The 26,395-nt window shown below is 39.4% G+C and overlaps 1 protein-coding gene across 3 annotated transcripts in view; it reads left to right on the top strand.

Moving 5' to 3' along the window:
* The first annotated feature begins 1,099 nt into the window (after positions 1–1,099).
* TULP4 (TUB like protein 4) overlaps positions 1,100–26,395 on the top strand; it is a 143,086-nt gene continuing 117,790 nt past the window's right edge. For 2 of the 3 annotated variants that reach the window (XR_008483188.1, XM_054279318.1), the window contains exon 1: positions 1,195–1,254. The gene's annotated coding sequence lies outside the window, so the exon portion shown is untranslated. Of the gene's footprint in view, positions 1,137–1,194; positions 1,255–26,395 lie in introns of those variants that run through there. The other variant, XM_054279319.1, reaches the window with a different exon arrangement.

The following is a 26,395-nucleotide window of genomic DNA, read 5'->3' as shown; positions in this document are numbered from 1 at the left end:
CTCTGTAGTGTAACTGAAAATCTTCAATAAAAAGCAACTTTTTTTCTAAATGAGAATTTCATTAACAGACAAAATGTATACCCAACTCTAACACATTATCTCAGGCTTCAGTCTTTCAGATTTTTGCACATGTAGCTGGTCTTCTGGCACAAAGTTTGTCCCCTTCTTGCTATAGATTGTAAGATAAAATCCTCGTGGAGCTTTGGGCAATGGTGCGAAAAATATGTACCTTTTTAGTTTCTGAAATGGTCTGTAAGTTTTGTGTACTAAAGCCAGCAGGGGCCAGGGCCTTTTCACTTCCTGCTCCCCATGTACTATCCCTTGGATGGCTTTTCTGGAGCTGATAATTGCAGTTCATTCGAGGTTTTCTTAAACTACTGAGTGCTTCACACCTTTCATGTTCAGGCATTTTGTCATTCCTTTCTGAAGAAAGTGAATGTGCATTGAATGTGATAGCAGAGCACAGCATCACAGTTTGCTTTTACCGAGGCTCCCCCAGGTCCTGTAGTGTTGGTATCTCTGGACTGTATCGCGAATTTCCAAGTTTGAAGGATAAAGGCACTCTCTCCGACAAGACACCCCCGTGACCCATTACTGTAAGCATTATTTTCTGGGACCAAAGGTTACGCTTAGCACGGAACATTGGTCAGCACAGTTAATTTTCGCTCGCTGTGTTTGGTGCGAGTCAAAAATGCAGGAATACCGCGCTTGTTATTCCTGCGGGGAGGAGTGCGAAGTACACGATGGGGCTCGATGCCCCAGATATCGGCACCCACTTACTCTCCTTCTTTCTCAGCCCTGAAGGCAGGAGGGGCAAGCCCGCTCTCAGCGCTTTGCTGGCACATCACGCCCGCTATTGTGGTTTCAGCGGGCGGTGAGGGGCTGGGGGGGCACAGGGATATTTTCCCCCGTCAGACGAGCTGTTCCCACGCCGCGGCCGTGGCCCGGCCGGGTCCCGCGGGCCGGGCTTGCGGAGCAGCCCCGCTCCCGGCGGGGCCCATCCCGGCGGGGCCCATCCCGGCGCGGCCGGGCGGGCGGCGGGGGCGGAGCCGGGCCGGGGCAGGGCGGCGGTCACGTGGCGGGGTCACGTGGCGGGGGAGCCGGGCCCAGCCGCCGCCGCCGCCGCTCCGGGAGCGGTGAGAGACGGAGCCGGGAGGGCGGGCAGGGAAGGAGGGAGGGGAACAGGGAGCGGGAGGGAGGGAGCCCGCGGGCGCGAGGGGCCGCCGCCCGCTCTGCCGCCGCTGCCGCGCCGAGGTGAGTGCGGGAGGTGGGGCGGGATGGGCCGGGCGCTGTGCGGGGCCGCGAGCGGCTCCGGGGCTGTTTTCCTTTTGTTCCGGTGGGCGCCGGCCGCCGGCAGGGCGGTCCCGCTCCCTGCGGGCGGGGGGTCCCGCTGCGCCGCCGGGACGTGCGCGTCCGCCGTGTGCCGCGTCCTTCCCGCCGCGGCTCCCCCGCGCCCGCCGGGATGATCCCCGGGAAGGCGGGCGGGAGGCGGCCGGAGCCCCCGTCCTGCCCGTGCACCTGCGGCTCCGGGCCGTGGGGCAGGGGTGGTGCCGCCCTTCCTCCCCCGGAGCTCCAGGAGCGACCGGGGGGTCCGGGAGCCCCGGGCGGCGGCGGCGGGGAGGGAAGCGCCGGCTCCGGCATCACCTGTGACTCTCCGTGCACCGCCCGTAGCGCTGCCATTTGTAAATATTTTTGTCTTTTTCTTCCATTTTTTCCCTTTCCCGCTCCGTGCCCGCCGTGCCCCCGCCTCAGCGGGGCTGGGGGTGGCGGGGGGCGCGCGGCTCGCAGCCGTGCCCGCGATGTGCCCGGAGCCGCCTCGGGAGCGCAACTCCTTCGCGTTCTTTGTGTTGTGGCTTCTCGCCGTACCTTGCCGTAAGCGTCTGTGCGCGAACGTGTTCCAGCACCTCGGCTCCCGAAAGGCTTCCCAAAAAGTGCAGGAATCCTTTACCAGTTCAGCGCTTAAATTTGACTGAGGCAGTAGAACAGGCGATTAAAAACAGCTGTATGGGGTGAGATCAAAGGTCTGTTTTGTTTGGATTGCCGTTTCTGCAAGTGGCACATAGCAGATGCTTAGGAAACACCATAACAACAGGGTGAGCGTGCTGTGATTCTTTGGGAAACCAGCCAGGCCTCCAGCAATTTGAGGTTAAGGGATTGCCTGAGTCAAATGTGATGTTTTTGTATTTAAGAGTCCTTTTTTGCCCGTGGCTTAGATATACATGTTTTTCAAACAAGAACTAAAGAAAGGCCTCTTAATAGAAAATGTTTATCTTTAAAAAAATACAATTGCACTCATGTTATTGTCATAGGTAGTTTCATTTTGTCAGGATTAAATTTGCCTGTCCAAGGATTACTGATTCATGGGCAACATCCTGTGTTTTGAATAGGTAAGGGGTATTTGCAATGGATATTTTCTATCTATGAAAACTGTAAATAAAAAAACCGTTTCTTAATATTTGTTTTTACAAATAATTTGCAAAATTTGAATCTTATGGTATCTGTTTAATAAAATGAAGTATAGTAAGAGCTGTGTCAAAATAGCAAGTGTTTTGCCATATTACAGTATTGACAGCTTTGGAGACAATCATATGAACCACTAACATTTAACTGTTTCTACTTAAGCTTAAAGACTTAAATTGTTGTCTCATTGTGTCAAGATTTCTGGTAAAATTATTTTGAGCATACCATCACAGATTTTTCCACAATAGCAAAATCATGGTGATCCCCAGGGATGCTAGCTATCAGCTTGATCCTGTAATCCTAATTCAAGAAATAGCTTCATGCCAGCAGTTTCTAACCTGATTGCTCTTATAAGGAACATTTGTGCGAGTGGGCCTCATTTTTCACAGGCAGTGGGAATGTCAGGCAAAGTAGAGCTATTTCAAAAAACTGCATATTCCCCCACGCCCCCAATGGAATTTTGTAAGAAGGTCATTAGCAGTTTCTTGGGGGCTGAAAGGAGGTAGTGGGTTGATAGTATATATAGATAGCTATTTATAAGATTAAAAATAGCTTAGAAAACTGACAACTGTAACTGTTATGAATGATTTTCATAGAAAGACAATTTATTTTTTTTTGTACATTGCATCACTGCTTCTGACAACAGATTGGATTTCTCACCTAGTCAACAGATGTTTATTGTAAAACCCTTAACACATTCATTATTCTATGAAAACCCTACTCATGTTGAACTATACTGAGCCTGTGGTGGACAGCTTGAAATATTCATTATAATTCCTTCAGTAAGGCAATGAATAGATTTAAATGGTTCTATTGTGAACTTGCACCAAGAAAGCTGATGTAGTGCAGCTTATTCATTTTTATCACAAAAAATTGATTGATTCAGCTGAACTTTCAAATAAAATCAGTTTTGTTTATAGCTAGCCTTTAGAAAAAGTTGTACTTGTTTTATGTAATTATTAAGCATACTTACAATATCCAGCTTTTAGCATTGCTTTTCATTAGTAGGTCTCAAAGCATCTTGCAAAAGAATTCAGTGTAATTATTCTCTTCTTATCTTAGGGTAATTATTATGTTATCTAATGCTCATAAAGAGATCATTGTCTGCTGTGATTGCTATAAGAAGCTCTATATGAAGGTCTAATAATAAAATCAGACTTTTTGATTTAGTTCTTTTTTTGTACAATAAAACCCCAACAAACTCACCTTTCTGTTTCTGTTGTTCATTTAATGAGGACTGAGGTAATTTCATACCATACCTTCCATGCCAGTGTTGGGAGCTAAGCCTATGCTTTATGGAGGACAGACTTCTCTTCCTAGTGTCAGAATAAACCTTGCCAAAGGCTTAACTGAATTCATTGATGAGCTAGGAAATGTTTCAGGACAGTTCCTGTTAAGGTGATCCAGGTACTAATGGTGAATGTCTCTAGTTCAGTTCCCAGGGAGCTTGGCTGCTCAGAGAGTTTGTCCATATGTCTCTTGATATCGATCAGGATAAAAAAAAGTGTGTGTGAATGAGTGAGGTACATGGCCAGCATCCTCTTATGTGTTTTACTTCATCTCTACTGTGATAGAGCTGGTAGAAATGGTACAGAATCTTTCATTTTTTAGGGTCGCTATCAGTGTCTCACTTTTGTAATGCATCTAGTGGCAGAACAACTTCTGATGCTAGCAATGTGAAGTACACATCTTTAAGTTGTTTTCCATCTGTCTCTATAACTTGGGATGTGCAGTTGATTATTACTAATTACATTATTAGTGCATTTTCATAGTTGCTTAGGACTTGAGGTCTTATGATGGGTTGATAGTTGGAAAATAAAACAAAAAGCTGTTGGTTTTTCTAAAATTCAAGATACTATATTAGGCCATTGTCATTTAGGGATAAAATACAAATTAGGAAATGTATGGTAAATTTGATAATGGAAAGATTATAACTTGAAAACTGTATAGTGTAATATATGCTAAATAATATGGAAACTATTTCTAGACAGTGCAGTGCTATCAAGAAACAGAAGCTATAACTATAGATCTAAGAAGATGTAGAAGAAGTTATAGAAGATCTGTAACTTAGATCTCAGTTGTAAACCTTTTAAGGCTTAGCTACTGTAATAAAATGTTTGTCAGAAGTTGGGCAGGTTTAGTCAGTGATTATGGTTGGCTCTCTGTAGAAACAATGCCTTGTTGGCAGACTTGCATCTAGATTCACTTAGATTTGTGTGGCTTTGGATTATTTGGAAAAAGGTCCAAGAGGAAATGTTTTGAGAAGTCCAGTTTCAAGAAACTGCCTGTTGCTGTGCTCATTGTTTTTGTTTGACTCTTGTTTTGATCCATGCTTTTATTATTTGATCCATTGTTTCTCTATTGTGTAATTTTTGATTAATGCCTTTGTTTACATCATTTTGCAGTATTTAAAACTTTAGTATCTTTTAAGTGGTTCACAATAATAGTTTTCACTTTGTGCTCACACTCGTGCAAGGCCTCAGTATTACTGTGCTTGGTGCCATATCCTTGAAAGCTGTAGTAGATCAGATCTGGTCTGGAGAACCTCCCAGTGGAAAGCTGGGCTGTGTGCTGTGGAGGTCCTTTGTTGCCTTCTGCATAGTTTGGGAGCTAACAGACCCAGCTGGTAGTCATACACTTTCCTGTGCCCTGGGTTTGAGTAGTCTCTGACATCCTTGTCTAGTGCAAAATACTCTTTGCAAAACATTCACTTGAAGGCTGACTCTCCCATTAGAATAGAAAGATCTAGCATTTCTCAATACTCACACCAATCCATCCTATCAGTTCCTCCTCTGCTTTGTATGTGCCATGGAATAGATTCCTCTCCTTTGAAAACACTCTTTTCAGGACATGTTTGTTCTGAAGCAAATATCTAGCAGCTGAACTGTTTTCTAAATAAAATCCTTGTTTATCTCTTGTGTCACTAGTTTGAACATTTCAAAGGTGGCCAAATTCGTGCATATAGCCATTTAAAGAGAATTGGTACAAGTACTTTACCAGGGGTCTCTGGCACCACTTAAGCAGACAAAAGACACGAAAAGGAGCCATAAATGTTGGACACAATATGCAAGAAAAGAATCTGTCTGCATGTATAGCAAGAATATGATAGAAGAGCAGTGTTTTTGAAGATAAGTAGCAAGTAAAGTTATTGGGAAAAGCAAAGGTTGACTGCCTGCTGTGATTGTGATGGATCACAGTCCACAGGAGACTCTTTAGTTGGGGAAAGACCATAACTAACAAAATTCTTAAATGAGGGAGAAAGCACTCTCACTTTTATTCTCTTTTGGATACGGTATCTAATACAAAGGGAACCTTGGTCTTTTGAGCATGCAAGCATTAGTAGCAATGTTATTGCTGTCTCTGCTTTATAAAGAACAGATCTCTCTATTCTATTGGAATGGTGGGATGACTTTTATGAAATCCTTTCAGTTGTAAATAACTGAAATGAAACGCAACCCTAGAGATCTACCTATCTAAAATCTGATTAATACACAGAAGGTAGATTGACTAACACAAATCCTGTCTTGCAGATCATAGAGGGTATGGGTAATAGTTGCTGTTGTATAAAAATAGAAAAAATGTTACTCATAAAGCTATTTTAAGTGTTAAGCAAAACTTTTAAGGGGGAGTGAATTCAGCTAAGGGAGAGGGAGGAAGAGTTACATACTTGTGGTGTCTTCCCCAGCTCTCACGAGTCATGTAAGTATATTAAGAACTGTTACTATATAAATATCCTGGCTGCCATACAAGTGCCCTACATAGTGTTTGGAAATGAGGGACTTGAACAGTGTAGGTGTTGAACCAGCTTTAGATATTGTACCTTCTTTTTTCCCAGGCACAAAAATATGGACCTATGAATGGCATATCAGCTGAGACCAGAGGTGTTTCTGCATGGTATCTTGTTTTTAACAGTGAATGATAGCAGATGCCCAGGGCAGAGTGTGATAGGGTGTGCAAATAGCTGAGTGTCTGAAGGGAAGTGTCACTGCATTCTAGCAGGGTGCAGTTTAGGGCTCTGTGGGCAGGTATTTAATCATTTGTGTTTTAATAGTTGTGGTGAATTTATGCCATCTTTCTTTTGAACCCTTGATTGCTTTAGCATCTGCAGCATCCTGTGGCACAAGAATGACAAAAGTTGAACATGTACATTTTTAATTTGTCTGTTGCCAGCTTGAGAGTTAAAATCTTCCATGCATTTAATTTGTTTGATGTAAACCCCTGTTTTTTTCAATTTGTAAAATTTTATAAGAAACGTTCATGGATAAATTTGAGTGCTTGATGTGGAACACATGGAATATCAGGCCTTGTATGCAAACTCCTGTTTGCTGTGAAATATATAGAAAGGACTCTTCATAAAAGTTCTTTTCACTTTGAGTAAAGTCCGTTCATCTTAACATGGAACCTGAGAAATTCTTATAGTTTTGCTCTTAACAATGTTTCTGTTTTTGTAAAGACTGTGTGGTTCCTATCTACTGTATATGAATTCTGTCTGTAGAAACACTGTGGGCATAAAAAGCTGGCCTTTCTATAGTTGCATAGTAGAAGACTGGTATCATGTGCATATTTGTCCCATTAGTCATGCAAAAAAGAAGACATTCCTGAATAATTTGGAAACAGAACAATGTGTAAATGAAATAGCTCTTTCCTATGGTCAGTAAAGGAACTTTCACTTAATCTGTAAAGAAATAACAATGGAAGTCAAAAGGGTTTGATTTGCATTTCCCAGCTTGGATTGGGCTGGAGTCTGTTGAGGACTTTTCTAGTTTGATGTGGACTTATCCCTGCTTTGGATTTCTGTTTCCTTCTCTTACCTGGTAGAGTTTGTTAGAAGATCTTTAATGATGTTTGATGCTTAAGGCAGAGGATCCTTTATGGAACATACATACATGTATTTCTGCTTTTTTAGTTTCTCATCAGAAAATGGGGCTACACCTTCCATTGTCCTGTAAGTGTTTATGAATTCAATTTGCTATAGCAATTAAAGTGTTTGAATTCTAGGGGACAATTAAATAAATGCATTTGTGTTTTATATTGACATGGGAAGCTATGCAGTGAAAATCTGCTAACTTGCATGAATGATCAAGGGATAAAATTAAACCAGCTCATGTTACAGGTATGCAGTTTGGAACCATTTGCTGTTTTTCCAAAGTGGAGATGAAGATATGAAATAGATTAAAAATAGATTAGACCAGCGGGGGAAGGGACATGGTTGTTCTGAAGATACCTAGACGAAGTCTTATGGTGAATTGTAGCAGAGCATTATGAGCAAGAATTAGTCTCTTTCTCTCAACAGCCAAAGCTTTGATGCAGCAATAGGGTTCCATTAAAAGCAAATACAAATCATAGGATTAAGTCTTCTTTCTCTGAGTTGACCTTTTAGAGGTGCATTCCTTCCAGATTTTGCCAGCCCACTGAGGAAACGTTCTGCCTTCCTTTAAACCAGTAGAATAACCCTGTGGAACATGTATTAAATCCAATACAAATTATTTCTCAGTGTTGCAAAGAGAATTTTTGAATTTGAAAGTCTGTTCACTGGACCTGTAATAAGATTGAGGAAAGTATACTGTATAAAAAAAGTATATTTTGAGCTCAGTACTTGTGCTAGGAGTGTGCCTGTACAGTATTAGTCCCTCCATCCAGAGGCCTCAGGGGCTCCTGCTGGATGAGTGCAGTGGCAGCATCTCCTGGAAAACACCTCAGCCTTCATGCTGCAGTCTGATCAGAAAGGTGCTGGTATGCTCTTCTACAGAGGAGATGAACATAGAAAGAAGACATAAGTAAACTAGCAAAGATGAAGTGTACAGTCACATGTCATCCACATATTATCATGAGAACTGTGTATTATATACTTTGCAGCAGCAAACTGCTGACTGTGTCCTTTAGGAAAACATATTCTGTCAAAAAATACCCATATCCAATGGATGAATAACCAACATGTGGATGACAGAGAGTTGGTGGAGGTGCAGAGAGGGGTGAAGTGAAGCAGTATGAGAATTTAATAACCATATTGGCTCTCATGGGTAGGATGCACAATGACTTTTTAAAGAAAGGATTTTAGAGTCTGGCTGCTGTGGCTTTTGCATGGTATCTTTTAAATCCTTTTAAGGAGTTACAGAGGACTTTGTTTCCTTAGTTGTCATGAATTAGAAGGCAATAACAGACATCTCCCCCCTCCCCAAACTAGTACTTACTTTTATTAATAAAGGAATTGGAAATTGCTCTTTCTTCCAAGGATTTAAATGCGAGACCACTGAAGAGAGAGTGAGGAAGAAGATGTACAGAAAATTCTTAAAATGCAGTTTCATTTTCAGTGATGTATTGGTCTGTTTTGCAGTTATTAATGCAGAAAGCGGGTGACCTGAATGAATGGTGGTTGTTCTGGGCTAGAAGTTACCATTAATGCTGCAAGATTTTATAAAAGATAGTCTTCTATTTCCATGAGATGCAACAGTAAAGTCTTTTGTCTCTGTCATAGGAAGCTTGTGTTCCAAAAGTTGGATAGTTCTCTTCCCCTTCTCCCTTTGGAGTTTGCTTTAAATATTTCTGGTGGCTTTGAGAGAAAATATTTGTGATTTGATTGTCTGGTGCTGTGATGCCAGAACAAGCTCTTGCAGTTTTAACATAGTATTACTTGTTCAAGCTCCAGAAATACTAGGAAAACTTTGTTACCTCCTTTGAATTTGAAATTATGTCCATCCTTATCATCCAAGGATGCACAGGGAAAACCAAGAAATAGCCAGCATTTGTTTAATGTAAATTCTCCTAAAAAAATCAAATTACCTTTGCATGGGAAATTATAATAAAAATTTTATATTGCCTTCAGGAGGAGAAGGCTATTAGTTGTCAATTTTTTGTTAAGAAAGATAGACTGGGACAGATAGGATTTGGATCATCCTGATTTGCCTCCAGGGGCATTGTTTCAGGTTTGACAAATACCATGCCTGATGACTGAGTGTCCATGGTGATGTGCAGCTGTCTGTTTTCACTTACATTTACTTCTGCTTTGTTTTCTTGGTGTGGAGGCTTAAAATTTCAGGGCTTTCTGAGCTCAACACTTGCTCAAGCTGTGAATAACTTTTCTGCCTTGGAGTATTCTCAGAGGTTTGGGTTGTTGCCTTTTTCACTGGCAGGACCAGTGTGGAAAGACTGAATGGAAAATCCCTAAGTGCTGACATTGCTTAGTTTTGTTTCTGTTCTGATTGTCCCTAATGACATCTTTAAGTGCACCCATCCACGTGTGGGGTGATAACACTTGATAAGAACAGGCTTGGGGTCATGGAGGTTTAATGGAGAAAGCACTGGAGAACCTCCTAAGGAGTACATGAGTTCTTTCAGTTTGTGCTCTTGGTTAGGCTGTTGTGAGCTTGGGGCGTGTATGGTGTATTGTTTAAATGTATTTTCAATTGCTTGTTTGTTATGGTTTTGATTTCAAATTATTTTTCAATGTTTAGGGCAGTTTCTTCCAGTCTTTCTGGTTAAGAGTTGGGACCGTATTTCCTGGGTGTTGGTTGTTGTTACTGTCTTTGCCTTCATTGAAATTCACAATTTTGTGATTTTGTGGAATGCCAGGCAAGAGACTGCATTTTGTTATTGCTTCCTGATTCCCTCTGCATCTTTATAGAAAATGTGATCAGGAGACAAATCTTGGGCGTTTCTTTTGTCGAGTTTTGAAACACCTCATTCTGTTAGCTGATCTAGAAACCTACCTGGAAAATTACTCAAATTTAAGAATAAGTAACAATTGCATGCAGGCATACTTGGCTGCACAGCAAGATCTATTTTTAGAGAAGGTTTCTGCCCTGTTTTTACTTCATTTTAGATTCAGAGTTTTACCTTCATTTGAGATGTCCTAAGGAATTTTGGCTTATTTTCCAGTCCTTCATAATAGATAAATGCATGCATCCTCTGGATCAGATTTCAGAATTGTTTTTGTAAGGGAAGCCATGCTTATCTTCATGTAACCTCAGGTATTCCAGTAATTCCTAAGGGTGTGTTTGAGGTTCTGCCTCAGCTTGTTTGTTGTTTACTTGTGGGTCTTGTGGTTGGGAAGGTGAAGTAGCTTGTAGGAGGCTGCTGCCATGTGAGTGCAACAACTTAAAAAACAATTGGAACCTCATGCAAATGGGTGTTCTGATGAAATGATAATTTAGGAAAAAACCAAAGCCATCCTATGTTAGTCTAAAATAACACCTAAATTTTGATTTTTTTTTTCACTAGTTGATGATTACAGCAGCAGACTAGGAGGCAGAACTCCTGTACTTCTCTCTCAGTTCTGCCATAAGCTTGTGTACTGCCTTGAGATGTTTAAATTGTCTTTTACTTAGCAGTATAATGGGGATGATGCTATTTTACTACTTTTCTTGGAATCACTGACACTAGTAGAGCACTCCTAGGACACTGGAAAAAGGGTTCAAAATATCAGCGTCATGTTAAAAGAAATCATGGTGTAGTTGGAATAGAGCCAAATGTTCATTCAACTGAAGATGACTAGTCTAGGTACACCTTAAGCTAAAAAGGTTGTAGAAAAAGAGGGCCCTGAAATGGGACAGGTGAAACTATCAGTACAGTTATGCAACTCCTTATTTCCTTGTTGATTCTTGATACTGTAAGCTCTTGGCTTACCCCTTAATGTCTGTAAACCATCAGAACAACACTGCTAAAGTTACAATACTTCCAAATGTTATTAATGCTAGCAAAAGTGCATGGCTGGATGAGGTACCCAGACAGAGTATGTATTTGAACATATCCACTGAAGTGCACTTATACTGAAAAATTCCTCCACGTGTTTGTAGCAGACAGTGAATCCCAGGGTCCACAGCGTTGCTGAGAGTACTGTGTGTTGGGAGCTTTGGGAGTTAGCAGTGACAAGTCTTTATCACTCATTCATTGGTAAGGGTGTATTTGTGAGAAGAGGTTAGTGCATTTTATTCACCCCTATGTAATCGAAACCATATCTGTGGAGCGTTCAGCTTTATTCCTAGAGACGCTTTTTGGCTGCAGATATTTATGTAAGGTTGTGGGAGTTTTCATTTTCACAGTCCTTTAGCAATGTTTGTATTTACTCAAGCAGTACAAATAAAGCAAGGATGCTCTTTTGTTGGATAGTCTTAGCCTACCTGTTTGGGATTGTTTCTGGAGAACAGACTGCTAATTCCAGTTACAATTTTCTTTAATACTTAACTCAGCTATTATGCCTCAGATTTATTTTTGGACAGTGCAGTGTACAATATGCACAACACAATTTATCAATGTCAATGTTAAGATGAAAGTGAAACATGAGGGTTATGTAGTCTGAAATTCCACACAGCACTGTCCTTGGATTATATGTGAAGATGAGTGCTTACATTAAAGTGGTGTTTTCAGAGGAATTAAGATGTAAATTCATGATGTAGGTAGGAGGCTTGCTCTCACACAGTCCACTGTTAATAGGCCTGCTGTTTTTGTGTGCCTGGATATAGGCAGAGACCTAGTGAAGAAGAGAATTGTACTCCAGGCAAAGAGGCAAATATAAAATTCCTCGGGTCACAGAGAGGAGTAGGAAAAGTCAAGAAGGTCTTTTTGTGGTTTATGGGTGTTTAGGTGCAAATGTTTGTTCAGAAATTCACCTGAACAAATGAAACATGCCATGAAAAATGCAATGAACAAAATCACATTCTCCTCTGATGATTTTCTTCACTATGTTTCTCAAGTTGTGATGCAAAGCTTCCTGTGTGTCTCACCTTGAGCTACTTGTTACCTCTCTTTGTTCACATCTCTTGTTCACCTATCCTTTTTTCTTTCTATTTTTTGAGGGACTTATTCTTTGCCTTTGCAGATTTACTTGTATTCTTTGAGTAACTGAGTAAATTGAGGGATCTCTGAGGGTTTTAAATTCATCAGAAGATGATAGCACTGTCATTTGTCTTCCTTTTTCCCCTCTGCATTTTTGAGTTGTTCTTTCAGGACAGGCTCCTGTGGCTGTGTGGATGATAATGTGCACAGATCCTCAAAGTGAGACTGTTAAGGTTTTTGCTCTTTAGACTGTGATGTTTGTGAGGTGGCCTGTACCATAGTACTCAGGTCTTCTCTTTCAAGCTTTTCTTGCAGGATATTTCAAAGCTGTCTGTTCTAAAGTAGAATAGGTGATAACAGGGAGAGAGAAGTTGGGGGAAATGCTGGATTCCATACCAAATGAAACTCAAAGAAGTGCACAGCTTGTTTGGCAGCATTAGGTTCTCTAGTGCACTTTGCAGCACACTTGCTGTGAACTGAGAGCCAGAGACCTTTTGTTCACTGTTTTAGAAAATTTCAGGCCCAGAACTCTGGCCAAAACAGTATTTAGGCAGAAAAATGGTGTATAGACACTGCTCTGAAAGCCATAGTTTCCCTTCTAATGTTGAGGTTTTTGGACCATTCTCTCTACTATTTTAAGGATCAAAGGCTTAATGAATAAGATACTTCAAATTGTGAATTATTTGCTCTAGCACTCATTCACATGCAGTACCTTCTGCAGAATTTTTCTAGCATTTAGTAACAAAGTGGACAGGTTTTCCTCAAGTAGGTTTGTTTAGTCTCTGTTTAATTTTTTTTGTTTTGTTCCCCTCTAGATTCAAAATCTTTACTGATTATAAACAAGACATTCTCTCATGCTGGTGATAAGTCTAAATCTGCCTTGGGACAATTGTCTCTTTCTTAGCATGATGGCAGTGGAAAGCCTGAAAGTACTGCCACACTGCAGTTTGCTTTCTCAGCTAGAAAAGCATTGTTGATTGTCAGTGCTTGTTAGGTCCTTTGTGTCATAGAAATTGGTTGTGTATAACAGTGTGGTGACATCCTTTGGTCAGATGCCCTGACTCTTTGTGGTGATACCCACAATCAGCAGGGTATCATGGTGTGTTCATGGCTTGAGAATATAAAGACATGTTTTGCTGAACCTAGGCGTTGTTCAACTGGAAAGATTTCTTCCTGCTTTCTACTGCTGTTTTGTTGTTGTTGTTGTTATTGCATGTTTGTGTCATGCAGAAATGAAAATGAAACAAAGGTACACAGGTTTTGGGTTGAGACAGATATATTGGTTGTCAGAGAGGTGTTTTTGTGTGTCCTAATCTGTTCCCCCAGCTGTGTTTGTGGTTACAGTAGTAGCCAAAAATATGTCTGGAAAGAATCCAGCATGAGGATAACACTCTTCTCTTAGGAGCATGCAATCTGTATAATTTTTTAAGGCAAACACCTATTATATATTTCTATCAGTTGAGTCTTTAGGAAATTAATATGATGGGAATCACTGCCCTCCTAAATTTTTCTTCAGCATTTTCCTCTGTTTTGCTTAATTGCTGATTGTACATTGTTTTTTAAATAAAACAGTCCTATCTCCCAATGTGAACTTAGTATCTGATTTATGGAAACAGGACTGTCTTGCATAGTGGATTTTATGGACATGTAATTTCTCATGTAAAACAATGTAGCATTTCATTAGCATGCTGATGAAAATGCATCAGCAACTTGGTTCTGTATAGTTTGGGTTTGGTTTTTTGTTTGTGTGTTTGGGTTTTTTGTTTTGGTTTTTGTCTGTTTGTTTGTTTTTGGGTGATGGTGGGTTTCTTTGGGAGTTTTTTGAGTGTAAAAGTGTCTTACAAACACTGTTACTGGTCTGAAGGGCACAGATTCTCGCACTTCCCTTCCCCTCAAACCCTGCATCCCTGCTTAGCTAATTAAACATCCCTTGTGCTAGATGGCTGATGTCATGTTAGAGCATGTGTGTACAGATTCTTGGCCTGTTTACTCAGTCCAGGTAATTGATACCATGCCTGAAGTTTGATTTGACCCTTTTGGCCAAGAACTTGAGCATCATGGCTTCAAAATGAAACTGCATGACTTCCACATGTTACTCTGGTGCTCTTTTTACCTTGTGAACCACCTGCCTCTTTCCAGTATGAAAATTCCTTAATTCATCCCATTTTCCCAGAAGGAAGCTTGCTCCTTTTGTCTTTGCTTTCCTCTTAGAGGGATTTCCTCCAGCTCTGCCATCAGCTGCATGACTGGGATAATGCTTGTCCTGACCTGATGTCACAGCTGGAGGGGAGCACATCAGCCACTGGTGAGGTTAGAGCCAGCTTCTAAAGATGGGCTCACTGCTGCCATATGACACTGCAGGGTTTGGCAGATAACCATTGCAATTTTTCTTGTCATATGCGTATGTAGGTGGCCTTGAATGAGGGGAAGTAGAAATACAAATTTCTGCATAGCATGTCTTTTATGGACAAGATATATGCATTGCTCATGCCATATTCATCCATCTGAAATCTTGTGCATGTTGAGATTGGAATTATGAAGGCTCTATTTTTTCCTGAAGCTTTAAATGAATAAAACTAATACATCCAAAGAGATTTTTTTTGTCTGTAAAGCAGACAAAATTTGTTGAAGTCTGGCTTTGTCGTTTCAATATGTCTTCTCCTGCTGTACCTGGTAGAGACTCTCACAGGTTTGCTGCTGAATGGTTAGAAGAGGATGTGTGCCTGTACCTTGTGCAATTCACTTTAGAATCTGGCTTTTTTGATTTATCCTCAGTATTTTCAGCTGAGATTTGGGACCTTTTAGTGTTGTGATGAAAGTGCCGTGGGTCTGTAATGGAAGAGGAGCCTATGGCAATAGCATTGCCAAGTCTTTTTTTACTATGCTGCATTAGAGAACATTTACAGGGTGGCTAAAAATGGATATAAAAAGATACTATTTTTAAGTAGGACTTTCTTTGTCTTAGTCTATTGTAGTAAATTTAGCCTTTCATAAAAGCTGTCAAATTGAATTAAAATAGCTTTAATAATAAATTATGTGAGTATGTATTGCTTAAATGTTTTTGCTGAGGTTTTAAAAGTGCCACAGATCACTAAAAGGAGGGAAATTGCTGGGTAAATAACTGGTTTCAGTTTGCTGAAGGAGCAGGTCAGCTTGCAATAGATTTTCTTCAGGCATAGAGGAGAAATTGTGTTTATTTCAGTATAGTTTATGTCAGGTTTTTTTTTCAAGGAGAAACTGAAAAGGATTGTTTTCTTCTTGGAAAATGGAAAAAAAAAATTGATGTTGAGATTAGCTATTTCTACTGATGTAGTAATTCAGCATCTAAAAAGTCACCTCAGGTCAAAAGTTAAAGGTAATAATTCCTTTTGTTTAACAACAAATTAATTTTCAATGAAAATCATGATTAATATGAAACCGAAACATCTAGTATTGTAGTTTTATTAGTGACATTCTCTAAATCTTCTATACCTTGGATTTCTGTAAATGGAATTCTAGTTTCCTTTGAAAGTAGCTTGATACCATTGTGCGTTTGGAAGATAATCCTAAAATACAATTCTTTAAAATACTACTTTTTTGGGGGGATTTTTTTTCTGTTACCCCAGCAGTGTTGGAGATTAGAGAGACATTAGATTCTGGACTCAGCCTTGTTCTAGCCCGGGGCTTACAACACTTCGGGGTACCTTGTGCACTTGCAGTTTTATGTGTGCATACATTGTGTGTCAGTGGGGCATAGATGGCAGTTTGGAAAACATTATTCCAGAAGGAAGGACCATTTAACCATTCATTTTTTGAATGCAGACTAAAAATGGACAGAAATATTTTGAAGCAAGATAGAAATAGATTGGAAAACATCAGATGAGCTACACTCAGGGGTCGTACCACAGACTGGAAGCCAGTAGTGTTAAATTTTGCCTTCTCATTTATGAAGAATCTATTTTTCCCTTCAGTATTAAGAAAGTTGCTCCAGCTCTGTCCCATGGGTGAAGTTCCGTGGTGCTGGAATCCATGGAACTTCTGTGAGCTGAGCTAACATCTTTCTGTTTCTGAAAGGTCTTCCTGCACCCCAGTCTCTTGCCTGCTCCTTAGCTGCAGTTCCAACACTCACCTGACCCATCAGTGATTTAATCCAAATCCCTAAAGCCACAGAATATTTCTCACTTTTTAAAATATTTATTTTGTGGTGTTGTAAGAAACTGAGTCCACCCGAGGAGAGGTCGGACGGGCACCTGGCAGTGAAAACAGGGATGGGAGCCAAGTGGATCTAGGAAGGGAAACTGGAGTGGCTCACTCAGGCGTCAGAGATTAAGAAGTCTTTTTACAGCTTAGGATTCTGTGAACAGTTTGCTGTCTTGCAGGCCTTTGGGAAGGAATTGTACTTATCTATCTGACAGAGTTGCTAAAAAGACTCTGTAGTGTGTGCATTCAAGGCATCATGGGGTGTGAGAGATTTTATAGGAGCAATCCTGCCTTACTGTATATGGAATGTACTGCTACTTTGGCCATAAAACTTTATTTCTCAAGAGACAAGATGTCATAAAGCTGTTGGATTGCCAGTGGTAGTGGTGTCTCTGCCAGTCACGGACCAGCTCTTCTGCTGAGGATGGATGTAGTGCTCTTAGTAATTTTGTGGTAAGAGCAGGGCTCTCTGAGTCATTGGAGGTTGCTATGAGAAACCCAGTAGTGTTTCCATAGGGCATAGCAATGTAATTATAGAAGCTTCATTTGAAAATGGGTGAGGTGTCAGTTATTTGTAGCTCTGCTTCAGAGCAAGAGAAACAATAAATGTTGAAATTATTTTCTCTGCATCTGCATGTGGTCTTCCAGGAGATAGGCCTGGGTTTGCTTTTTGTCTGCTGGAGCTCTTGCTGGACTGGGTACTGCTCTGAGAAGCAGCAATAAAGGACATTCCCTATCAACCCAGAACAATTGCTTTGTAGTTTGGCTTTTGGCTCTTGCAAGGAAAGCAACAGATCCAAGAATCACAGAGCACATTGCATGAGGGAATGTTATTAAACAGTGAATGCCTTGCTATGCTCTGCTTAAAAATTTTGAAAAAATGTTGAAGCATTGAGGGAGAATAATCCTGCAACATCTGTAAGGCTCTACATAAGAAGCACTGTTTTATTGCAGAACATCCCAGCAGATGTGCTCCCCATCCCAGTGGGAGGCTGACTGCCTGGCAGAAGAGAGTCTGTAATCAGATCCCTGCAGCTCTGCATTGCTCTAGTGTGTCTGTTTAGAATCTAGCAGTGTCTTGCTTCATTTTATGGTTCATATTGCTTTCTGTGAGATGGATTTCCTCATCTGAAATGAAAATTGGTAAACATGCAAGTGCAAAATAAAGCTTGTGAGTTGGATTTATAAAAACCTATGTTATTGGTTTCAGTCAACTGAAAAATCAATTTAACTGGGTTTTTTTGGATGTGAGCTCTAGCTTCTCAAGCTTTAATCAACATAACATAACTTTCCAGCCTTTTTTGCTGCCATTGATTACAAGACTTCATAAAGTATTTAACTACAATTAGCATCTGAAGCAAAATCGTAGGGGTTGGAAATGATATTATTTTATTGACATTTTGCTCTTCAACGGGGGGAAACATCCATGAAACTTGTTAATACTACCTCCTACCTACTTATCCATTGGAAATAAAAAATTATGTGCATGATAATTAAACAGACTAGATAGGCTTTGCAGATAATTTATAGCTGCCTTAGAATACTGAGGGTAGTATATCTCAGTCTGCATGGATAGAAACAAGAAAGAAGTGTTAAGAGATTTCTCAAATCTAGTGTTATGCTTTGATTGCTCCTGAGAACAGCGGCAAAAAAATTTGGGTTTATTTGCAGGCCCCTTAAATGTCACATTTGTGTGGGATTTTTTTGTGGCTAAGTTGCTTAAGGATTTTGTTTACAATAGGGATTTGACAGGAAAGAATGGAATATTTGTTTTATGGGTTGTCCATCAGTAAAATGTTGTTTATTCCAATTCTTAGTGATAGATTCTGGTAGGATTACTGTGGTATTGACACTGTGGGAATAAAAACAAAACTGATGTATTTGCACCTGTGAGATAATGCACATATCTCTCAGGTGCATTAATTTGTAAAATTATTTGCTCCTATATGATGATTGCCTTTAGGGGTTTGCTTTTTGCAAGCTTACTGTGGAACATTTATCCTCTCACTTCTATGTTAGGGTCATTTAACATTCTTGGAATGGTGTATGCCATCTCCTTGCACTGTCTTATGGCCTTGTGGTTTTGTTAATTACACTGAATTCCTCATCCTAGGAATGTAATGAACAAATTATTATTTTTTTCCTCATAGATAATCCTTTCCACATTCTGTTTTGACCAGTGGCACAAGCATTACACAGCCCCTTTTACAAGATAAATACATTGCAATGTAGATGTAAGGAGAAATAACAGCAGCAGTGAAACAGCTCTGCTGTGACAGTGTACAGGTATAAACAAGGCAGTATATTCACATGTAATGTAAATCTTGTTTTATGCCTTTTTAGAAAAGAAATAGACTGATTTCAGACAAACATATTATCTGTGAATTATATATTAAGTGTAACAGATCTTTTTGAATTTTTTTAAATCTTGCAGCATTTTAATCACACAGCTAAGTAGTGAGTTGTTAGGTTGACAATCCAATGAAATCAGCATCTGTCAGGTAATGTTTGAGGTTTTAGAGTCACTGAGTAACTAGATGTTCCCATATTTAATTTAGGTATTTAATTCTTTTAATAGCTAGGAAGAGAATTTTTGTATTCTGATATTGTAATTTCTGTATGTTCATCATCTTTGTTTCATGCTGTCATTTAGTAGAAGAGTAAGTGAAAAGTAATATATAATTTTAGTTATTGGGATAGAATTTTCTTACAATATCATTAGGTTACCTAATTTCAGAAGCATTGTATGAAAATACTTTATATAATACCATATTTTAACCTTTTTCTCTAATGTTTATTGTGCGCATCCATCTGTTACAGATCAAATGTAATGTCAGTTTCAAGCAGATGCTGAACTGTTGAATTCATTGTAATCTAGCTAATAGAGGTAACAGCAGAGCATATAGTTTCCTCATAGTAACCTGTGATTATGTGGTCTGTGAATAATACACAGTTAATGGAAAATGTATTAAGGTGTCAGTGCAGCATTAGGCATTGAAGTACTGTACTGTCTTATGTTCCCTGAATCTAAGAGGGAACTGGAATATCCTGATCCTCTTAAGCTACTGAATTAAAATCCTGAAAAAGATGTTTTCATGTAATTTGTTTTAATAGACTTTGTAAGCTCAAGGGGATGACTGACACCACAAGATTATGATGTTACCTTGCCAAGCTGCTTACCAGAAAAAGCAGCAGAATTCTCCTTACACAGTTTGCAAGCAGATTTTTTTAATACAGATGGTGAACCTTCAGTACAGATGTTGAGTTTTACAGAGAGAATTATCAGAGTAGATTACATGGTGTTTCTTTCTCTGATTGTTCTGCTTTTTCAAAGCAGAAAACTCTTCTCAAAACTCTTACCATGGTAAATATTGGGCTTTCATACAGTTCTGGAGGTACTTTGTGAAGTACGTATTTAACTAAAACAAGATTCTACTGAAATAGGCTTGTCTAAACATATAGTAGTCTTACACATAGAAGGAAAAAAGTAACTAAGATAACGATAAAATTTTACATCAAAATTATGAAATTACCTCAGATTGCTTTTGTCTTATTGTTACTTTTGTCTAGAAAATGCAAAGCGTGCTTGAGCAAAGTGTGATTGCAGGACTCTGACCTATATTTGTCAGATTTAGCAGGAGCTGTCTGCTAAGTAGCACATCATCTACTAAATGCAATCATATTACTTTCCCAAATCCAAGTTTCTAAAATGAAGTACAAAATGTATGAAGCTGATATTCTTCAACCAAATCGATCTTTCCTCTGGCTATTTTGAAAAGTTTACCGTCTTCCTCTGACGATCTTTGTGTTCCTTGGGAAAGCCAGTAAGGTGTAACTTGGCAATGGGAAAGAAGAAAATCCAAAGGGAAAAAAACCCCACACCAGCACACCAGCATTCTTTCTCTTGTTTAGTCATGCATAACTTTAGCTTTAATTGTATGCGAGTGCGTTAGCTCTGTGTGAGTGTTTATCTAGAAGATCAGATTTAACTGTGATGATGAATCTTCCCTTTTGATCCTCATGCTTTGTAGACTCTGAATCTGAGCTTTACAAAAAAAAAAAAAATCCTTTTGGGTATAGGTTAGATAAAGGTGCATTTAAAGAGGCATTGAGAGTTTTCTGTTGACGAAGAGAAATAATTGGGTCCAAGTAGTTTGACAGTTATTCATTTATGTAACTTCCTGGGGATAAAAACAACAGAATGAAGTTAATTATAGCACTAGCTACCAAGTAATGAGAATATTACTTTTCCTCAAAAAACCCACGCTAATTTACAACATTTGTTGACTTTCTTGATGAAACGTGAACACCTGTTCAATGGAAGAGCATTTTCAAAATTTTATAGAGATTGGAGTTAGAAGCCACCACTATCTGGTAGTTGTACAGAGGGCATTGAATGAAATATTCAGAATTCCTGCTTATAACTCTTGTTGCTTTTCGAATATACTTTTCTAGAGTTTTTGCAACCCTTTTCCTATTCATTCATTTTCATCTGCGATCATTTTAACACATTGATTTTTCATGTTTAAGGAAAGAGAAGACACAGTCATTGGTAGCCATCCTCCCACTGAATACCTCAGTAACTGGCAATTTTTCACTATTATGGATTTCTTAATAGAAAGGTTGTAGTGTTCTAGTCATGCATGAGGAACAATATACTGCTAGTTCTTATCCCCACTTCAAAATTTTGTATTTTAAGATATCTACTATTTAATATTCATATTTATATGAAATAGACATAGTTCATATGTCTAGCAAGAGCTAGGCCAGTAAGAAGAGAGAATTGTGAAGACACGTATAAAATAAAATTGCTTGGGCACAAGACTGCTCTGTGAATTTACCTAGGTGCAGATCTGCCTTCAGCTCACCCACCAGACCATGACTGTGCCTGGTGGACACCTGTGTCTTTCTGACCTCCTTGCTTCTGTCTGGACAGGTGAGCAGTCAACACTTGGCATATTAATACAGAGCAGATCAAAACCATCATTCACCTAACAGGGCACAAGTGTATGCGGCTGATCTTGTGCCCTCTGAGTCTTGGCAGTGAAACAGCAACTTTCAGAGGTCTTTGCTTTGCTCCAAGCATTTATTTAAAGCTCCTGACTTTACTGCATTTGTTTAAAGCATTTGACTTTTACAAATGCTTCTTTAGTGATTCTTGATTATCAAGGCTGCCTCTAAAGGAACTGCTCCTTGAGTTAGTCTGTTTCCATTCTATTATATGCCTCCTTTAATCCAGAGATCTTGACATGACCTTCCAGAAACAAGAGGAAAAAACATGGAACTTGGAGAAAAAGAGAGGGATGAGATGAAGCTGTCCTTAAGGTGTGCATCTCTTTGTTGCAGGAGTAGAGTATCCCTGCTCTGCATCTGCACCTCTAAGCAGTGGTGGTGAGGTGAGTGCAGCTCCTCAAACTAGCCTGGAATCTTGAGTTACAGCACGTTAGGGACAGCCAGGACTGGAGTTCAGTTCTTCATCCCAAAGCCAAAGACTGAGAAACCCAAGCTGTTTGAGAAATGCATCTGCTGTCTTTTTGTATTTTTAAATGCACACACACAATATCAGAATCCATCTCACACCTGTGGTGCAGCTTGCAGCATCACCAGGAGCTGCCTCTCTGCTGCAGCACACTGCGCTTGGACCGCTTCTCAGCAATTATCAGGCTTCTGACTTAAATATGTCTTGCTGTCCAAAAGACATAATTCTTGTTTATGAGGCTCTTCTGAATGTTAAAAACTGATGATATCTGTTGTTCTCTCCCTTCATCTCCCTTTCCTTTTTTTTAATGTTGTTTGTTTCCATTGTGGCAGCGCGTCACATACAAAGGTACATTGGGATTTTTGAGGAGAATATCGAAGGTTCAGTGTATGTTCATAAGAAAGTATTAAAGACCCTGTGGGCAGATATTGGAGATAATTAGGAACTAGCTGGAACTGCTGCAGACTCGAGGGATGTTTGCAGGCTGCAGAATGTTCCTACGGGAAAGAAATTGCTCTGTAATTACAGGCAAGGTCAGCGCAGTCAGTTCAATGGAAAAGAGGCGTGAGAGCTGGGGCGCCCTCCCATGAAGGTCATCGAATATTCTTAGTAAGACACAGTTGTTGCCACTTTTTGATGAAGTGTTGGTGAAGTATACATTGTCTGGGGCTTCTCTGTGCTGTGAGGATTGTAGCCTTTTCTTGAGAAAGAAGATTGACACAAGTGTCAGGAATTTCTTGGTCACACTTGATAGTTTCTTTGGGTGTGAAAAACACATCCAAACTCTAAAGTTTGGATGTGTTTTTCAGTGGTGTGAATCTCCCAACTCTTTAAAAGGCTACTATGTGTTATTTGTGCATTTTTATCTCCTGAAGCAGGTTTTTCAACACCTGTCCTGGAGTATTTCAGCCCACTTTTTTAAAATTTGAAAATGAGACATATTTTCATGGCTCATGTGTATTTGGCTCCAGGACATCCAAGCCATCTTAAATTCATCCTCAAGAGGAAAAACTTTGCTTCCCTTTCTTCTAAGGACAAACCCCTGAGTTCAGAAATATTCTGCCCAAACTTTGTTATCAGTAGTCATCAAGTGGCAATACTAGTTGCAGGTACTCCTCCCTTCTCTTTCTCACTTGCTTTGTGCCTTTTCCAGTTTGCCAGTGCAGCTGAATGTGGGACAACACTGGGGCTGTGGTGGGGATTGATTCTACTTAAAAGAGCAAAAACTTTTGGGCACAGCTCAAACTGATTGAAATTTATTGCCACAATTCCTAACCCTTTTGTGCATGGTGACTTCAGGAAGGGAAGCTCTCTTAAAATCAGTCGCTGTTTTTGGGGAGTAAGTTTTCAGAGAGATCAGCTTCCAAGCCAGTTAATTTTTTCTTCAGGCTTTTTAGGAAAGTAGTTAGTCTTGTTAAATAATTTTCTTTCACTTTTTTGATAGGATTGTTTAATGATTTTTGTTAATTTAGAGATTGGACTATATAACAACTTGTATCATCTTACCAGCTTCTGTCTCTATACTATTTAGCCTGTAATACAGTAGCTCTATTACATGATGTGCCAATTTTGTACTGTAGTGTTCAGCAGTGACCTTAGAGGTTGCTCCCACAGTCCCCATTTGATAGCTGGTGGGATCATCTGCCATCAGCTTGTGCCAAAGCAGTTGTGGCTGGTACTTTTAAAATACCTTGCTATCTTCATGGACACTCGTGTTCATTTTTTCCTTCTTAGACTGCAAAAGGAGGGAAAATTACAATTTCCTTTGACCTTATGCAGGTTTGGCAGGTAGGGAATCTGGTTAGGCTGAAAAATCCTGAAGTCTTTTCAAAGACTCTTTATCTTCTATTTCTTTCCTTAAAATGTTTGGGTCATCAGAATCTTCCAAAAGCAGGCTGTGAGTCCTTATTTGTTTTGGTTTCTTGGAGATAATAATTCAGAAATAATGTGTACTGACTTCACTTTCCCTTCTTTGCTTTCCTTCCCTTCCCAGTCCCCTTTTATCCTTGCCTTCAGATTCTCTGCTCTGCAGTCTTGAAGAGTAGGGGTTTGAATAGATATGAAATACTGAAGAGCTTGCTGAAGTATTGCTACATTTGGCTGTGCTTGTCTGCTTTCTGTCAACAAAAGAGACACCTCAATGAAAGACGCATGAGAACAAACAAATATTTTTCTGGTTGTCCAACTGTGGCTTAACACACTTTATATAAGTTAGTAGGAACAGAAGATAAAAATGATGAGTTAAATATTGACACTACAATAAGAGAGCTACTGTTTATAACCACATTTTTAAAAATTAGTACCTAAATTTTTTGTCATGCGGAAACGTACCTTGCTGCTGGGTTTTGCATTTGAGAAGAACTATGCTTTCAAAACAAAATGAAATAAAATAGTTGTGGATCCTGCTTTCCTGTGTCACAGGTCTAATGTGTTTTTGTCTGTACTTTAATGTCTTACATCACTGGGTTTAGACTCAACAGTATTAGAGGATGAGTTCATATAGCATCTCCCTTTGTTAAAGGGGAAGTCCAGAGAAAAGGTATTTTCAACTACCTTTTAGGTGAGAGTGAAAGTAGAGAATTCATTGATATTTATTGTCCTAGTAGTGTCAGAAACAATTCACCAGCAAAATCAGATGGTGGTGCACTTCTGTGATTAGTCCTTGCACTGCTGTGGAAGGAAAGGTGCATAAAATTTGATGATAAAAAATCTTCAGTTAAAAATTTAGTTTGGATGAGTTCCATCTGGAAGGCCAAGCTCTCTTTTGGGTTTCATGGTGAACCCAAACTGACTTGGGGCTAGTGGTAGGATTGTGCAGGTAACACCCAGCTCTTCTTTCTATCATGCTTTTTATCCTCTGCTGTTACACACTTCACAACAGAGGTGGAAGCCATTACCCTGTTCCATGGAGGGGAAAAGCTTGGTTTCAAAATATGAAAATGAGCAGAACTGTGATGCTGCTGTAATGGTGGTAGAAGAGGAGTGTCTAAATTATGGATTTTTTTAAAGAGAAGACAAGCACTTGAATCTTTTAGTTAAGTTCTTTCTTAGGAAATACAGAGTGCATGGAAATGAAGAAGAAGGGAATGGAAAGCATTAATATATAATACATGTAATCTCAATTCAGTCTGTATTTTGAGTGTTTGATACTACAGTCTTAAAAGTATTTTTTTTCTTGTGTCTGAATGTAACATAAAGACAGTGACTCAAAGGTAAAATATTTTCATAGGTTGTATTGTATTGAGAAAGTGTTTGAATAATGCATTTGAATAATGACTGGTTTTATTACTTTTGTAGTTATTTTAGATTTTCATCTCTCCCTGACCAACATTTCTAATGCAGTTAGGATATTTTTAAGAGGAGAAGCCTTTAGTCTGTCTAATCTTGAAAGTGATGGCAAATGGAACTAAGGTGAGAGAAGGTTATTGACCAAGATGCAGATGAGTCCTTTTCTCAACCTTGTTAGTCTTAGATGCAGTGAATAAGGACAGAAGTTGCATACAGATTTTATGCAAAGCCACTGTATCTATAGTTACCTGTATTTTAAAATCCACTTGTGAACTCTGGATTCTTGTACAGTTCAAACAACTCTGTTTAGTGCTTATCTCTGCTCTGATATTTCAGAGACTTTGTTTTCTCAGTAAACTTTTTTTTTATTTCTCTGTAGGATTAGTAAAGGCTTGCATCATAATACTCATGTTGCTAATATAAAATGTCAACTTTTGAATGCAGATGTCTGTTAGGAAGATTTCAGTGAGTATGGAAACAATGGCACTGATCCTTCAGAGGATCAAGTTTGCTTATGGGATAAATGCAGAAGTTTGTCTATAAACCGTTGTACTCTGAACGTTTTTCTATGTTTTCCTATATATGAACTTTCTCTGGGCTGTAATTGATAAGCACCAGGAATTTGGAAAGGTGACGTTTGTCATATCATCATCTTGCCATGATGAAAAAGAAATTAATAGCAGCCATTGTTTTCAAAACTTCAGTGAGATGTAGTGCTGAAGAGGTCTGGCAGTGACTCACCAAATCTCAGGGACAGTGTTTCTGATAAGTCAGCCAACTGTGTAATGTTGTAAACTACTTCACAACTTTGCCTTTGTGTCTGTAAATTTGTTTTCTTATCTAGTCTCTTTTTTTTAAACAAAATTAATTAATATGTCCATGCTAGAATGAAATAAGTGGTTAATTACAGGAAACATGAGGTTAGTATAGTGCTTTATGTAATAAAGACAAGACCATTTTTACAGCTCTGATGACTATTATGAATGCAGCTCTGAATTTAAATGAGCTCTCTTTAGCAGTGACTGTGTAGATGCAATAACTGCATATGTGTGCACTTCGGATACAACTACTGGAATATCCTGAATGGCCTTTTGCTTGGTCTCTTGTGCTTTATTTGTGTACACTCTTTTGTATAACATTGACTTTGGGGAATTTTTCTCCCCTTTTTTAAATGGAGATTTAAGCAGCATTTGAATAGTTTTTAAATTCATCTGTATT

This window comes from Melozone crissalis, unplaced genomic scaffold (genome assembly GCF_028551555.1).
Source record: "Melozone crissalis strain CALT ecotype California unplaced genomic scaffold, PUWL_Pcris_2 ptg000027l_1, whole genome shotgun sequence".
Classification (NCBI taxonomy): Eukaryota; Metazoa; Chordata; class Aves; order Passeriformes; family Passerellidae; genus Melozone; species Melozone crissalis.
Note: the sequence above shows the minus strand (reverse complement) of the source record. Positions and strands in the feature narration are given on the sequence as shown.